The sequence below is a fragment of the Sciurus carolinensis genome, chromosome 17 (genome assembly GCF_902686445.1).
Source record: "Sciurus carolinensis chromosome 17, mSciCar1.2, whole genome shotgun sequence".
Taxonomy (NCBI): Eukaryota; Metazoa; Chordata; class Mammalia; order Rodentia; family Sciuridae; genus Sciurus; species Sciurus carolinensis.
Genome location: NC_062229.1, coordinates 6,952,855 through 6,970,051, shown reverse-complemented (window position 1 = coordinate 6,970,051; position 17,197 = coordinate 6,952,855). Strand labels below are relative to the sequence as shown.

Here is a 17,197-nt window from a genome sequence, read left to right as displayed (position 1 = left end):
TTAGAGTTAGGGTTAGGGAGGGGGGCAAGAATGGAGGTAGGAAGGACTGTATAGAGGGAAAAGAGAGGTGGGAGGGGTGGGGGGGGAAGGTAAAAAATAACAGAATGAATCAAACAACATTACCCTAGGTAAATTTATGATTACACAAATGGTTCACCTTAACTCCATGTACAAACAGAGAAACAACATGTATTCCATTTGTTTTAAAAAAAAACGAAAATCCCAAGAAATTTACAAAAGTGAAGAAAAACTCCAAAATTTAAGTGAGTTTATTAACATTGCAGGACTCAAGACCAACATACAAGATAAATCACATTTCTAAATATTAGTAATGAGCAAAAGTTAGACGTATACCTGAATGAATGCTTCAAAAAAGAAAAACTTGGGTGAGAATCTAACAAAACACGCACAAGAGTTTATGCTGAAAACTACAAAACGCCATTGAAAGAAAACCAAGGTCTGAATACATGGGGACATTCACTCTGCTTGTGGATCGGAAGACTACTATGCAAGGTCTCCTGCAGAGATAGGTGAGCTTATTGTAAAATTTATATGCATGGGCACAGGCCCTAGAAGATACAGTAATTCCAAAAATTAAGAGTAAAGTAGGAGAAATCACTCAATGATTTCAGTATTTATTCCTGCAAGTGACTGTGGAGTGCAGAGACAAGATGTGTGGAACAGAACATAGCCTGGGAATATAAATTGTGAAACCAAAACACTTAGACATGAGAAAAAGTGTTCAAGACCCAGGATGTGGTGAGGAGTTGCAGGAATGAACACCAGCCTGACAATCAAAACAGTGAGCCCTGTTCTGTGGAAGGTACTGTGCCGTGACCCACGCACCCAAACTCTTGTGTCCGACGAGGGGCGAAGGGGGATTGGAAAATAAAGATTCACAGACACAGATTTTGAATATTAAGTTGGGATCAGGTGGAGCCTGCTCTCTGATGGAGATGCAGGTCTCAAGAGTTAGGCCAGCAATCTTTATATGTGTGGGTCTCATTATCAGGTTATAGACTATGCAAACATTATTCTTTATATTCAGGAACATTACAGAAACTAGGACACCTATGTAGCTTTTCCACAGTTTCAATTCACAGTTGCAAAGTGCAATGCTAGGAGCTTTGTGTAGCTCTCAAGAAAGTTCATTGTTTAAAGTTACTGTAAGGCAGGCAGGAACTGGAGAAGTGGAGCTGGTGAAACACTGTGGTTGTCTAGCATAAGAGTTCCTTCCTTCCTGGGAGCTGTGTGCCTGAGATCAAGGTCAGAGCTGATAGGACTCTTGCACAGAGCCTCCTCATGCAGGGCACTGCCACAGCAGCTGAGTATCCTGTACCCTTGCACAGGAACATTCCCAGGCACCAGACATGCCACAGCACGAGGGCATTAGAGACCCTAATCAGTCACTGCTCCCCCATTCTCCCTCACCGCTCTCCACAGTCCTGTTAACCAGAGAAGCAGCCAGTTACAGACTAGGAGAAAATACTCGCAATGGATTCGCTTGGCCAAGGGTTGTATGTGTAACTTAAAAAGGACCCTGAGTCAACAGGAAAAGATCCAAACAACTCAATTGTAGAATGGCCCAAAATTAAGGACAGCCACTTCACTGGAGTGGGGTGGCAAAGGCCACCTGGACGTTCAGCACCACTAGCTATTAGGAAACACCCAGATAAGATCCCAGGAGAGATCCCACATTTCCCAGAACAGCAGATTAACAGTGGCAACGCCAAAGATTGCCTTGGCATGGCTAGCAGAGAGGTTCAGTGGAGCGGCTGCCCAGAAGGCACTCTGGTCATCCTTTAAGAGTTACAGACAAATCTAACATCTTGGCTTTGGTATGATTCTATTTATATGACTTTTTGACAAAAGTTCAGAGGCAGAGAACAGTTTAATGATGGCCAGGGGTTAGAAATGTTAGGGTGTGGCCAAATTCAGCATCTTGGCTTGGTAGGGGCTACAGGATCTGCTCCTATGATAAAATGACAAAAGACACACTAGCTCTGTCCAATTTCTGGCTTGGTGTTTAATGATAATTCAGCAAGCCACAAACAATGGAGTCAATTGAGCAAAGGCTGTGAGCCAGCTGTGGCCCGCGTTACTTCTCCAGGGAAACCTCGATGCCCACTTTCACATGCAGGCCTGACCCAGCACTGCGGACACACGCTGGCTGTTCACGGGCTGCATGGGCGCGGTGGGCACTGTGCCTCAGGAGTCGCGCGGGCGGGCTGAGTGGGGCAGTCGCAGCGCACTGCCTTGAGACTGCTAGGGAAGAACATTTTGGAGCGCGCCTGTGGGTCCCTGGATGCAGTCGCTCTGCCTTGGACCCCGCCTCCCCACTGCTGTGGGCCCCGCGTCGCCTGCCTGTTGTGCTCTTCAGTCGTCGCTGAGGGAGTAGAGGCTGCGGCCCTGGTAGGGCAGGCGGGCGCGGCATGCAGGCGCTCAAGGCGCTCAACATCACCCCGGAGCGCTTCTTCCAGCTGCTGCGCGACCACAACCTGACAAGCCAGCAGTTCATCGCGCTCTATGGGTTGCAGCCGCTAGTGTACACCCCGGAGATGCCCGCAAGCGCCAAGGTGGCCTTGGTGCTCACCGGGGTGCTCATTTTCGCCCTGGCGCTCTTCGGCAACGCGCTGGTGGTTTACGTGGTGACCCGCAGCAAGGCCATGCGCACTGTCACCAACATCTTCATCTGCTCCCGGGGGCTCTCAGCGACTTGCTCATCGCCTTCTGCATCCCGGTCACCATGCTCCAGAACATCTCGGACAACTGGCTAGGGGGTGAGTGCGTGCCTCCCCCAGTGCCCCGCACCCTTGCTGAGGGTGTTTTTTCCTTCCCACTTTTACCTAGGTTCAAGTCCTATTATTCCAGATATAAGAGGATTTAAACCTCTATTATTTACTCTATCAAAGTAACTCTTTTGTCAATTGTCAAAGAAACTCAATTGGCAATCCGTGGTTTCTTTCATAGACATTGTTTTCTATTATCTTGCACGGAGTTTACTGTCAGGTAAACTGTTAGGTCAGGAGGCTAAGTCTTTAACTCCCCTCTCATCTGTAGTGGATATCTGAAGCAGCCTTAAACATAGATTTACATAGCATTGACTTGAAAGTGACACACAGTGCAAAAAAGTTTTAAATGATTTATAGATCAGAAACTTTCTCATGCTCTCAAATGCAGCTATTATATTTGGGCATTTAAAAGTTGCCTGGTGCAACTAACACCATCAAATTAAGGGGACAATTTTAGATCATCTCATAGAACTTGGTTTTTGATCAAAAGATGAAGGCTTACCATTTCTGCACAAAATTATTGAGGAGACGATGTTGGAGCTGTGTTTTGAACAATAATTTAGACTTGTCAAGCAGAGAAAGATGGGGTGTTCTTAGGAGCAGGACTCACTCCAAAATTGGGAAGAGAGACAGAAGAGGGTACTTGAAGCTATTTCAGGAATGTGCAGTTTACAGGTGGAATGGTGGGAAATGAGATAGCCAGTGATGAAGGAGCAGATTTGTGAAGCCTGCCATGCTGCTGTGTGATTACAGCTCCGTTTGTACGACAAGGAACATGCATTTCTTTCTGGGAATCAGGAGACCCTGGTTACCACCTTGGCTCTAATGCACATGACTTCAACATGTCTGGGCCTCAGTGTTGCAATGTGATATTAGGAATCAGCATCATTTGCTAGTGAAATGAGGCCCACAGCCATTCTGAGCACGGATATCCAGGGAGACTGTAATGGAGGATGTCCCCTGCTGATGGCAGAGGGGCACTGCCAAGGCTTTTCTCACGCCCTGCTTTCTTTGCTTCCTATTTCATGGGGGCATTTCACGTTAGCTTCTAAATACTGAAAAAGGGGTGATATGTGGCTGAAGTATTTTGTAGGGTGAGAGAGAGATGAGTGTTAGAAAATGTGCTTTGAAAAGGTGGGCCCTTTTCAAAAAGTGGGTATTCAGCTGGAGGCAGCCTGTGTTTATCTGGGATGGGATTTGTAGAATAAGCGATGTGCTGTAATCAAGTAGAGGACACCTAAGTTGAAGTCCAGGAAAGAGGACAGTGCCTGGGAAACAGCTGAGCAAGAATCAACTTGTATGTTTCTAAGGTAGCAAAAAAAAAATTGCAAAAAAAAAAAAGAGTTCAAGAGCTGAAAATTAATTCTTAGTTTATTATTTTACAGAGCCATTGAGGACTCCTAGGTGGCAAAGTATTCTACCTTGGGGGTACAGACACCAATGAAGCTCATCTATGTCCCTGTGGGTCTCAGAGACGCTGTCCCAGCTTGAGCAAAGCCATGGTTTGAGAGGAGGAGGGCCACTCTGGTCGAGATGGGGGTAGGTCAGGAAGGCCTCCCAGAGGAGGGGGCATTGTGGCAGGGGCTTGGATAATTTAGGCTTTTGTCAGTAGACAAGGATGGCATTTCATAGGGGCTGGGCTCCTTCCACAATGTGGAGAGAGGAAGAAGATGGTGCCCTTTAAGAACTCCATGTAGGACCTTTTCAGAGTACACAGCTTTCAGGTGGGGAATGGTGAGAGGTGAGACAGATTAATACCACCGGGGAGGAAAATGCACACATTGTGTAACAACCCACCACAGGACTACTTCACAGGTGAGGCAGGACAGACAGGGCCTCCAAGATCAGCAGGTGGTGGCAATGGCCAAGGGCAGACCCCTGGGGGAAGGGCGGGGCTGCCCAGATGGGGCCGGTTTCACATATCTCCCTTGCTGAGGTGGCAATTCCCCTTCTGCAGAGGAGGGGATGTCTGTGTTTATGATGTTGGCATAGAACTGAAATGAAAGAGCCATTGAAATGATAGTGCCACTGAGTCACAGAAAGCACCTCTGTGGCCCAGCCAGATACACTCCCCACCTCCTGGTTGGGATTTCTGCAGTTCAAGCATTTCTGACGGTGGTGGGCTGGGAACCGCTGCTGATCTTCCTTTACTCCACTCACCTCCTCGCTAGGAGAAGCAGCACCCACAGTGTCAGCTCCTGCATCTTGATAAGTTCCTGGTGATCATGTGCAGGTTGCATTGTGAAAGTGCTGCTGGGTGACACTCTTGGACCTGCCTGCATGGGCATCTGCTGAAGGGCTGGACATCATCCCTGCTGGCCTCCAGTCTTGCCAGCTATGCTTGGCTCCATGGAGCCCGCTCATGCTGACTCAGCCTCGCATAGGGCTCTGCCCAGCTCCTCCTTCAGCAGGCCATGTTGTTGTCCTATAGTCAGTCAGAGTGGGAGTATTTACAGCATAGAAACCAGCGGCTACAAATTAGGCTGCAAAACAAACAAACAAAAGTCAAATGGCTGTTTTCTGGTACCCTGTGAGCACACTAGCAAAGTCACCCATAAACACCCAGTTTATTTAGGTGAATCACACTGACATCAGGAAGGAACCCCTGATGTGCAGCATCCAAGTGTGCCAGCAGGATGGGGCAGTGTGCAGGGGCTTTTACCCACCAGTCTCTGGATCAGTGACTGGAGTGGGTTCTTACCCCAGGCATGGTCAGCAGCCTATGCTCATGACCCCCCAGTGGCTGTTGTGAGGATGAGATGGTGTAGCCCTGGCACGTAGAAGTTCATCCAGAGAGTCCTCTCTCTTTCTCCTCTTATCTTTTTCAGATGCCACCAGTGAATTTCCCCATTGCCCTCTGAGAATGACATTTACAATCTTTGTCTGGAACTTTCTCATTTGCCTCCTTCTTCTCTTTATTTCTTCACAACAGCAAAGTCTCCTCTGAATGCACTGACTGAGCACATTTTGCTTCTAACTAAATTCAGAACAATTGATTTTGCTGTGACTGAGGCTCAGGAGCAAAGCTCTCTTCTCCAGGTCCCCAAAACTCCTTTTTTCCTCTTTCTTCCTTTTCTTTATGTTTCCATGTCTTATGTTTTCTCTTAGATGGTTCTCCCAATTCTTCTTTTGTGCCAGTGTCCGCTGAAGCTTAGTGTCAGTCTCTTTTCTTTGTTAGTCATCCCTGCATGGAGGCCATTGCCAGGTCTCACTTCTCCGCTGATGATTCTGAGCTTAGCATCTGATTTTTATCTTGAGCCATGTGTTTCAGCTGATCTGAAGACTAGGCATGCACATGCACAGCATCCAGGACTCTTGTGCATCTCGTCCTTCTTCCTGCAGTCCAAACTGTAATTTATGCTGTATGAGCTGATCCGGCATCTGGCATTCCTGGGTATCTGCTATGTGCTATGTGCATGGCATGCCAAAGGTGTTGACAGAGCTTTGTCCTTGTGGGGCAGCCAGGGTTCAGTCAGATCAGGAGAAGGAAGCACTGGAAGAGAGGGGGAGGACAGGGAACTTCATCAGGGTTCCAGGGTGCACAGCACCAGTGCTGGGATCAGTTCTGAAGATCTCCCAGCATTGAGTAGAAGTCAGCGTAAGTAAGGTGACATGGTGTGCTTGGGGAGGGCATGGAGCAGGGCTTTGCAGGCACCTGGGGAGGAAGGGTCTCCCCAGGTGCACGCTGAGCTCTCTGGTACTCCCTGCACCCCTGCTGTGGCAGCCAGGGAGCTTCCTGATAGTGACTGGCAAGCTGACTAAATGCAGTTCCAAGGAAAGAGTTCCAGAAGCTCCCTGAGTGGTGGGGCACCGAGGGCAGACGTGTGTGTCCTCTCACCTGCAACGTGCAGCTGCTATGAGAATTCCTGAGAGTTCCCCTCAACAGTGGCTCTCAGTCTTGGCCTCACCTGGATCTGACGGGAGTTTTTAAAGATGTGTATCTGCCCACCACCTGCCCTGGGGATTCAGACTTTAATTGACCTGAGTGTGATAACTGGTGTCAAGTTTTCAAAGTTCCCTAAGCTAGAGAGGATCTTTATTTTCAACCAAGGCCTACACCACTGACATAGTATAAATGCTACCAGGACCAGGACCATGGTGGGGACTGAGGATGGGGCTAACAGAGTAACAGAAGCGAGGTTTCAGAGAGCATGGAGCCTTCACACCACAGGTGGCATGTTCTCAAAATAGGACCAGGAGTGACACATGCCTGAGAAATGGAGAAGTGGGTTGTATAAGATGGAGTCCCACAGGACCTCTGAGGCAATTGCTGCATTGTAGGCAGTCCATATGTTTTCATGGAAACTCTGACCTTCATGCAGTCTTTCCAGATGAATGTGGAGAACTGGGATGCAGCTCATGGATAAAGTGCTTGATTTGCATGCATGAGATCCTTCTCTGTTCTTTGCTTTTTCCTCCCTCCCTCTCTCCCTCCATCCCTTCCTTCCTTTCTTCCTTCCCTCCCTTCCTTTTTTCCTTCCTTCCCTCCTTCCTTTCTCCCTTCCTTCCTTCCTTTTCTTTCTCTTTGACACAGAATTTAACCCAGAGGTACTTTACTGCTGAGCTATATCCCCATCCCTTTTGTTATTTTTTTATTTTGAGATAAGATCTTGATAAATTGCTAAGGATCTTGCTAAGATACTGAGACTAGCCTTAATTGTTTCAACCTGTGCCTCAGCCTTGGATTCACTGGGATTGCAGGTGCTCCACCACAGTTGGCTAGAGGTTCTGGTTTAATTCCCAGCATGAAGGGAAGACAAAAAAGAATTTGGAAAGGAGTAAAAAATGGTACAGAGGTTGGAATATAAGATATACTAAGACTAGAAACCTTTTTATGTCATTTGGAGAATAGGATGCCTGCTATAAATTAGCATACCTCTGAGCAAAGACTTTCAGTACCTTGTTCCAGAGCCCTGGGGATTGGTGTGGGTGGATGCCGGAGTGGGCAACTCCCAGGCTTCACCAGAACAGCACCTGTCTCTGTTTTTAATAAATAGATCTTTGCATCTGACTTTAGATGAGAAAGAAAAGGATTTTACTGGAAGGAAAGGAAGGGAGTAACATGCTCCAAGCAAGGCATAAAACATTCAGGTGCATTTTTAGAGAGCCATAGTGATCCTTGGTGACATGCGCTAAAGGAAGGCTGCAGGCTTTAATTGTGGGGCCAGTTCAGAGCAGAGGCCTGACCCTGAAGCTTCTCCAGTTTAGGTTTAAAATGCAATTAGCAATTAGAATACATCCCTTTTTCATAATATCATCCTTTTCTATGACACTTTGGAAACGTACATCTGTGAAACTGATATAGAATCAGGAGTTGTGTGGGGTTTAGAAAGTCTCCTGGCAGGAACAGTGACAGCTGCTGGTGAAGAGTAATCTCTTTAAAGCAGAGAAGAATGACAAGAGGAGAGGAAGGAGAAGCCCACAGCAGCACTCAGTTTGGAAGTGAAGTTGGGAGGTGCCCTGGGTTGCCTCTGGGCCAGTCCTTGGAGTCAGCCTGCTCGCATCTGAGAGGGAAAGCCCCTGAGCCAAGGAAAGCATCACTAGGGAAGTGGAAGGGGTTGTAACAGTGGCAGAACCCACATGGAAGGTCTTTCCTGCTGAGGACGATAGCAGTTTGCCATTACCACGATGACAGAAGTGGATCTATTACCGGGAAAGTCTGAAAACGCTCATTGCACACGTAGGAGGCACAGACAGCGTCCTCTTTTGAATTTGCTTCTCTACAATGTAGGCCAGCATGTTCTTTGTCCCTGGGCTTGTTTATTAGGGTTCTTGTTTGCAAGTAGAGAAGCCCAGATTAAACTCCCTTTAATGAAAGAGGGAGGCTATGCGCACGGGAGAAAATGCTCAGTTAGGGCAGTTCAGTCACAGCACCATTTAGATCCTCCAGCAGGGCTCATCCTATCTCTACTCCAGGCTCACAGTCATAGTTTTGTGGTCTTCTTCTTCTTTTTTTTTAATTTATTTTTTTGTAAAAAAAAGGCATACATGTTTCTGTTTGTACATGGAGTAACAGCATACCATTTGCATATTCATACATTTACATAGAGTAATGATGTTTGATTCATTCCATTATTTTTTTCCTTCTCCCCCACCCCTCCCACCTCTCTTTTCCCTCTATACAGTCCCTCCTTCCTCCATTCTTGCCCTCCTCCCACCCCCCCATTATGTGTCATCATTCGCTTATAAGTGAGATCATTTGCCTTTTGGATTTTTGAGATTGGCTTATCTTACTTAACATGATATTCTCCAATTTCATCCATTTGCCTGCAAATGCAATAATTTTATTATTCTTTATAGCTGAGTAATATTCCATTGTGTGTATATATATATATATATATATCACAGTTTCTTTATTCATTCATCAAATGAAGGGCATCTAGGTTGGTTTCACAATCTGGCTATTGTGAATTGAGCAGCTATAAACATTGATGTGGCTCTATCTCTGTACTATGCTGATTTTAAGTCCTTTCGGTATAGGCCAAGGAGTGGGATAGCTGGGTCAAATGGTAGGTCCATTCCAAGTTTTCTAAGGAATCTCCACACTACTTTCCAGAGTGACTGCACTAATTTGCAGCCCCACCAGCAATGTATGAGTGTACCTTTTTCCCCACATCCTCGCCAACACATATTGTTGCTTGTGTTCTTGATAATGCCATTCTAATTGGGGTGAGATGGACTCTTAGGGTAGTTTTTATTTGCATTTCTCTTATTACTAAAGATAGTGAACATTTTTCATATGTTTGTTGATTGCTTGTAGATCTTCTGTGAAGTGTCTGTTCATATCCTTAGCCCATTTGTTGATTGGGTTATTTGTACTTTTCGTGTAGAGTTTTTTGAGTTCTTTATATATTCTGGAAATTAGTGCTCTATCTGAAGTATGAGTGGCAAAGATTTTCTCCCACTCTGTAGGCTCTCTCTTTGCATTGCTGATAGTTTCCTTTGCTGACAGAAAGCTTTTTAGTTTGAATCCATCCCAGTTGTTGATTCGTGCTTTTATTTCTTGTGCTATGGGAGTCCTGTTAAGGAAGTCTGATCCTAAGCCAACAAGGTGAAGATTTGGACCTACTTTTTCTTCTATAAGATGCTGGGTCTCTGGTCTGATTTCAAGGTCCTTAATCCATTTTGAGTTGATTTTTGTGCAGGGTGAGAGATAGGGGTTTAGTTTCATTCTGTTGCATTTGGATTTCCAGTTTTCCCAGCACCATTTGTTGAAGAGGCTATCTTTTCTCCATTGCATATTTTTGGCACCTTTGTCTAGTATGAGAAAATTGTATTTATTTGGGTTTGTGTCCTTGTCCTTTATTCTGTACCATTGATCTACCTGTCTCTTTTGGTGCCAGTACCATGCTGTTTTTGTTACTATTGCTTTGTAGTATAGTTGAAGTTCTGGTATTGCGATACCCTCTGTTTCATTCTTCCTGCTAAGGATTGCTTTAGCTATTCTGGGTTTCTTATTCTTCCAGATGAATTTCATGATTGCTTGCTCAATTTCTATAAGGTACATCATTGGGATTTTTATTGAAATTTCATTGAATCTGTATAGCACTTTTGGTAGTATGGCCATTTTGACAAAATTAATTCTGCCTATCCAAGAACATGGGAGCTCTTTCCATCTTCTAAGGTCTACCTCAATTTCTTTCTTCAATGTTTTGTAGTTTTCATTGTAGAGATCTTTTACCTCTTTGGTTAGATTGATTCCCAAGTATTTTATTTTTTTTTGAGGTTATTGCAAATGTGGTTGTTTTCGTCATTTCCCTTTCAGCTGTTTCGTCACTTGCATATAAAAATGCTTTAGATTTATGCGTGTTGATTTTATAGCCTGATATTTTGCTGAATTCATTGATGAGGTCTAGAAGTTTTCTGGAGAAGGTTTTTGGATTCTCTAAATATAGAATCATGTCATCCACAAATAGTGACGACTTAAGTTCCTCTTTTCCTATTCATATCCCTTTAATTTGTTTGATCTGCCTAATTGCTCTGGCTAGAGTTTCGAGGACAATGTTGAATAGAAGTGGTGAAAGAGGACATCCCTATCTTGTTCCCATTTTTAAAGGGAATGGTTTCAGTTTTTCTCCATTAAGAATGATGTTGGCCATGGGCTTAGCATAAATAGCCTTTACAATGTTCAGGTATGTTCCTACTTTCCCTATTTTTTCTAGTGTTTTGAGCATGAAGGGTGTTGTATTTTGTCAAACGCTTTTTCTCTGTCAATTGAAATAACCATATGATTCTTATGCTTAAGTCTATTCACATGATGGATTACGTTTATTGATTTACGAATGTTGAACCTTCCTTGTATTCCAGGGATGAACCCCACTTGATCGTGGTGCACAATTTTCTTAATATGTTTTTGGATACGGTTTGCCAATATTTTGGTAAGGATCTTTGCTTCAATATTCATCAAGGATATTGGTCTAAAATTTTCTTTCCTCGATGTGTCTTTTCCTGGTTTGGGTATGAGGGTGATATTAGCTTCATAGAATGAGTTCGGTAGGGTACCCTCCTTTTCTATTTCCTGGAATACTTTGAGAAGTATTGGAATGAGTTCTTCTTTGAAGGTCTTGTAGAACTCGGCTGAGAATCGGTCTGGTCCTGGGCTTTTCTTGGATGGTAGGTTTTTAATGGCTTCTTCTATTTCATTGCTTGATATTGATCTGTTTAAATTGTGTATGTCCTCCTGGTTCAGTTTGGGAGGATCATATGTCTATAGAAATTTGTCAATGTCTTCAGTGGTTTCTGTTTTTTTGGAATACAGATTTTCAAAGTAACTTCTCATTATTTTCTGTATCTCAGTGGTGTCTGTCGTGATGTTTCCTTTTGCATCATGTATTTTAGCAATTTGAGTCTTCTCTCTCCTTCTCTTTGTTAGTGTGGCTAAGGGTTTGTCTATTTTGTTTACTTTCTCAAAGAACCAACTTTTTGTTTTGTCAATTTTTTTGAGTAGCTTCTTTTGTTTCAGTTTCATTGATTTCAGCTCTGATTTTAATTATTTCCTGACTTCTACTATTTTTGCTGTTATTCTTTTCTTCTTTTTCTAGGGCTTTGAGCTGTAATGTTAGGTCATTTAGTTGCTGACTTTTCATTCTTTTCTGGAATGCGCTGCATGCAGTCAATTTTCCTCTTAGTACTGCTTTCATAGTGTCCCAGAGATTTTGAAATGTGGTATCATCGTTCTCATTGACCTCTAAGAATTTTTTAATCTCCTCTCTGATGTTTTCTGTTATCCATGTTTCATTCAATAGCATATTATTTAGTCTCCAGGTGTTGGAATAATTTCTCTTTTTTATTTTGTCATTGATTTCTACTCTCAGTCCATTATGACCTGATAGAACACAAGGCAGTATCTCTATTTTTTTGTATTTCCTAAGGGCTGCTTTGTGGCATAACATATGGTCTATTTTCGAGAAGGTTCCATGTCCTGCTGAGAAGAAAGTGAATCTGCTCGTTGATGGATGGAATATTCTATATATGTCTATTAAGTCTAGGTTATTGATTGTGTTATTGAGTTCTATGTTTTCTTTGGTTGGATTTTGTTTGGAAGATCTATCTAGTGGTGACAGTGGTGTGTTAAAGTCACCCAGAATTATTGTGTTGTGTTCTATGTGATTCCTGAAATTGAGAAGGATTTGTTTGATGTACAGGGATGCATAATTGTTTGGGGCATAAATATTTACTATCATTATGTCTTCCTGATTTATGGTTCCCTTAAGCAGTATGAAATGTCCTTCTTTATCCCTTCTGACTAACTTTGGTTTGAAGTCCACTTTATCTGATATAAGGATGGAAACCCCTGCTTTTTTACTAAGTCCATGTGCGTGGTAGGTTTTTTCCCATCCTTTCACCTTTAGTTTGTGGATGTCTTTTTCTATGAGATGAGTATCTTGCAGGCAGCATATTTTTGCGTCTTTCTTTTTAATCCATTCTGCCAGTCTATGTCTTTTGATTGATGAGTTTAGGCCATTAATGTTCAGGGTTATTATTGAGATATGATTTGTATTCCCGGTCATTTGGCTTATTTTTGTTTTCTAAGTGGGCTTGGTTTCTCCTTTGAGTGGTTTTTCTCTAAGGTAGTTCCTCCCTTTGCTGACCTACATTGTTGTTTTTCATTTCCTCCTCATGGAATATTTTGTTGAGAACATTCTGTATCGCAGGCTTTCTATTTGTAAATTCTTTTAACTTTTGTTTATCATGGAAGGAGTTTATTTCTTCTTCAAATCTGAAGGTTGGTTTATCTGGGTATAGGATTCTTGGTTGGCAAACATTTTCTTTCAGTGCTTGAAATATGTTGGTCCAGGTCCTTCTAGCTTTTAGAGTATGAGTTGAGTAGTTGACTGCTATCCGTATTGGTCTCCCCCTATATGTAATCTGATGCTTTTCTCTTGCGGCCTTCAAAATCCTATCTTCATTTTGAATGTTAGGCATTTTCATTATAATGTGCCTTGGTGTGGATCTCTTGTGATTCTGTGCATTTGGTGTTCTGTAAGCCTCTTGTATTTGATTTTCCATTTCATTCTTCAGGTTTGGGAAATTTTCTGATATTATTTTATCGAATAGGTTGTTCATTCCTTTGGTTTGTATCTCTGTGCCTTCCTCAATCCCAATAATTCTTCAATTTGGTCTTTTCATGATGTCCCATAGTTGTAGGAGATTCTTCTGTTCTTAATATCTTACCATCTTCTCTGTTTGGAAACTTTATTTTCAAGATTAAATATTTTGTCTTCCTTGCCTGAGGTTCTGTCTTCCAAGTGGTCTAGACTGTTGATGATGCTTTCCATTGAGTTTTTTATTTGGTTTATTGTCTCCTTTATTTCAAGGATCTCCGTTTGGTTTTTTTTTTTAAGAATCTCTATCTCTTTGTTGAAATGATCTTTTGCTTCCTGCAGGTGCTCTTTCAACTTATTGGTATTATCATTCATTGCCTGCAATTGCTCTCTTATCTCATCCTTTGCTTCGTGAATCATCTTAATCATGTATAATCTGAAGTCCTTTTCTGACATTTCTTCTAACATACTGTCATTGGATTCTATTAATATAGAATCTAGATTTGTTTGGATCATTTTCTTCCCTTGTTTTTTCATGTTGTTCATGTATCTTCCCCTCTAGCAGTGCAGATCTGGGGTATTGCAGATTTCCCCCTAAAGGCTTATAGTGGCCCTATAGGTTTCCAAAACCCTTTCTTTAATGGGAGATCAATATTAGCAGTGCCCAAATCAGCCACTATGCAATCCTAGACCTAATAGCCCCTATGGGGACAATAACAAAATTGTCATAGTGAACAAAATGAGTTCAAATATTATCTTCGGTAAAACAAACAGGTTTGCAATAAGGTCTGCAATTTCTAATGGAGGACAAAGAGGATGCAGAGGGATGTAGAATGTGGCTGTTAATGGAATAAGAAAAGAATATATAGAAGTTCTAGAAAATAGAAAGCCTGAGAGTGTAATCAGAAGAAATTGGATATTAGCATGCAAAAAATGGAGAAAGAGACTCTGAGGGAACAGGCAAACAAAAGGAAAAGAGAACAAGAAAAGTAAAGAAATAAAAATTAGGACAGAGTGCTCATGGTGTAGATGGGGTCAGACAGGAGGTGAGGCAGTCCTACTCAGGGACCAGGACAGTGTGCTAATGGTGGAGATGGGGTCAGACAGGAGGTGGGTCAGTCCTACTCAGGGACCAGGACAGTGTGCTGATGGTGGAGATGGACAGATGCACATGTTTCACAGAGTTGTTGCTATCCTCATGGGACTGTTTCCTACCTGTGGGACCCCAGCTCTGTGTACACATGTGCTCCATCAGGGATTTGTTTTGTGTCTGTCTCTAGACCTCAGTTCCGAGCTGGCATCTCTCTGTCCCAGCCTGAATGGGACACTGGCATCTCCCTCTGCTGTCATGGAGTGGGTGCTGGCCACTCTCTCTGCAGTCCCCTGGTGCTCCCATGTCTGTACCTCTCTCTGCTGAGGGACTACCAGAGGCCCATGAGCAGTCTGGGACCTTCACTTCAGCAGCTCCCTCAGTTCAGGCCTCTAGGAAGGATTTGGAAGAAGCTGCCTTGTTGCATTTCCTGTCCTTAATTAAGGATTTCTAATAGTTAATCTGAAGTAGTGGAACCAGTACTTACTAGATTTTTTAAACCTGTCTTTGCAAAATTAAAACTATAGCTGAATTTATTCTTCCTGTGGCTGGGTTGCTAAGAAATTTCCTGTCAACCAGAGAGACAGTGTGCTCCTCAGGAAAACAGGAAGCTCAGAAGACAGCATGTTCCCACATCCAGGGAGAAAGAGGACTGGGCGTGGTGCACAGGAGCTTGAACGTTGGATTCAGACAGACTCACCTCTCATTCCATCCATGGCTCTTCCTCATCACGTCCTCTGAATATATGGTTGTCACTTCCTGGCATGAAGCCAGACCTGGTGGAGGCCAGAGAAGCTGTAACAGGACATTTGAGGCCACCCTCCAGAGGCTGGTGGAGCAGCAGAAAGTATGGGAAAGAAGCAAGTTTTGTTTCATGCTCTTTTTCAACAAAAAGCATTAGTACTTTTCCAAGTCTTATTTCCAGTTTGATTTCAGTATGAAGCAGGTAGTTCTTTTTTCTTTTTTTTTAAACCGATTAAAGTCTCCCTTGAAAATCCTTTTCAACCCACGTAAGAAAATAATATCAATGTTAAAAAATATCTTCCTGGTCATAATGAGATGTAAGTCGCTCTGCTAATGGTGTACCTTGGCAGAGTAGAGTCTGACTTGGGGCAACCATTTGGCTTCCTCTGGCACAGCTTCCTTATCTGTCACTTGGGATGGCTTAGACATGCCTCTTGGACCTGCTTCACTCCGTGAGAAATAAGGACCTGCCACTAGGGACCCACAGACAGCATGTTAGGGTTGTTCACAGAAAAAAGTTCACTGTTTAAAATGTTATACACACGTGTGTGTGGAGCGGATTTATATCCAACAAGAATGAGAGAAATTAAAAAAAAAAAAACATGGTCACTGCACCATTAGTAATCTCTGATATGTACAATGGGCATCTACACAAAATAAGTGTGATCATTCTATCTATTGATAGCTTATTTATGCTAAAATATTAAACAATTCACTTCAAGAGTATTTTCTTCTGATATTCAGATCTTGAGGATTCTGACTAATCCCATGTGAATAGCGCACCAACAGGGCTGCTTTTGTGGGTTGCAGAGCAGGAGGCATCTGTAGGCCTGGCTCCATGGCAGAGACCTGCTGGGGCTGCTGCCTCTGCAGCTCCCCAAGGCCTGGGTCTCTCCAGGCCACCCAGATGTGGGTGGGGCATCCCCTCACCCATGCCAACCAGGTGCAGTCCCTGGCCTGGGCCTGCCTCCTAGTGTGGGACAGCTCCCTCAAACCCCTTCACCAGATTCCCCAGCATGGATCATTGCCACGGGCAGCTGGCATTGTGGACGTCCATGCTGATTCATGGAAACACACATGAGGCACCTCCAGGGCCACCAGCCTCAGGCACCATTGAACGGTGATGTCAGTTTCATGACAGTCATCAGTTGATGTCCTCATGGAGCCACAGATTTGCTCCATCTGGGCTGCTGGGGGCCCTAGAGCTCTGCCCTACACCACGGAGAAGCAGAAAGCACAACGGCATGAGTGCCAGATCCCTGACAGAGCTTTCCTGTGCTGGGCTTGTGATCCCTCTTGGGCTAAATGCCAAGTGGGGGTGCAGAGGAGGCAGTGTGTTGGTTTTTCTGTTCTTCAGAATGGGCCTCTCAGAAGCCAGGGGACTCCCACTGTTTCTGTGGCCTGGGGGGTGGGGGGGCAGCAGGTTTGACTGGGCTTGGCTGGGTGGCTCTTAGGCTAGTCTCCTGTGGGTCGCTGGAGAATTGATTGGTCTGATGACCTGACAGGTGCTTGTGTTAGCTGACCTCTGCAGGAGAGGGCCCAAGAGCCTGGGACTGTCCTCTTCCAGTGGGGAGCCCATAGTCCGTTGGAGACGGCACCACCTCCTGGAGAGAGCTGATGCGGACCTCAGGACCCAGGACTGGGAGTTGAACTCACATCACTTCTGTGCTAAAGTGAGTCACCATGGAACCCAGAAACAAACCGCAGAGGCGTACCTCCACCCACTGTGAAAGTGGCACAGCCTGGCGAGCAGGGGTTGGGGCTGTGATGGGAGGAGCGGCTGCCATGGCCTTTGTCTCATGGCTGGTCCTGTTTGGCCCATTGCCTGAGCTAGTGCAGCTGGTGAGAGCTGTGTCCCGAGGACTCTGCTGCTGGGTGGGTGCCTGCCACAGTCATGCAGGACAGGAGCCTGGGCACTTTTTCGAAGAGGCTTCTTCACCTCCCCATCCACTTTGGGCAGCGTGGTCCACCACCACTCCCCTCATACTCTGGTGCTGGTTTGGGGCCTAAAGGACTAATTCCAGCAA

The 17,197-nt window shown here is 44.3% G+C and overlaps 1 pseudogene; it reads left to right on the top strand.

The window, feature by feature from the left end:
- Positions 1 to 2,447: 2,447 nt before the first annotated feature.
- Positions 2,448 to 17,197, top strand: part of LOC124967900 (pyroglutamylated RF-amide peptide receptor-like) — a 37,779-nt pseudogene continuing 23,029 nt past the window's right edge.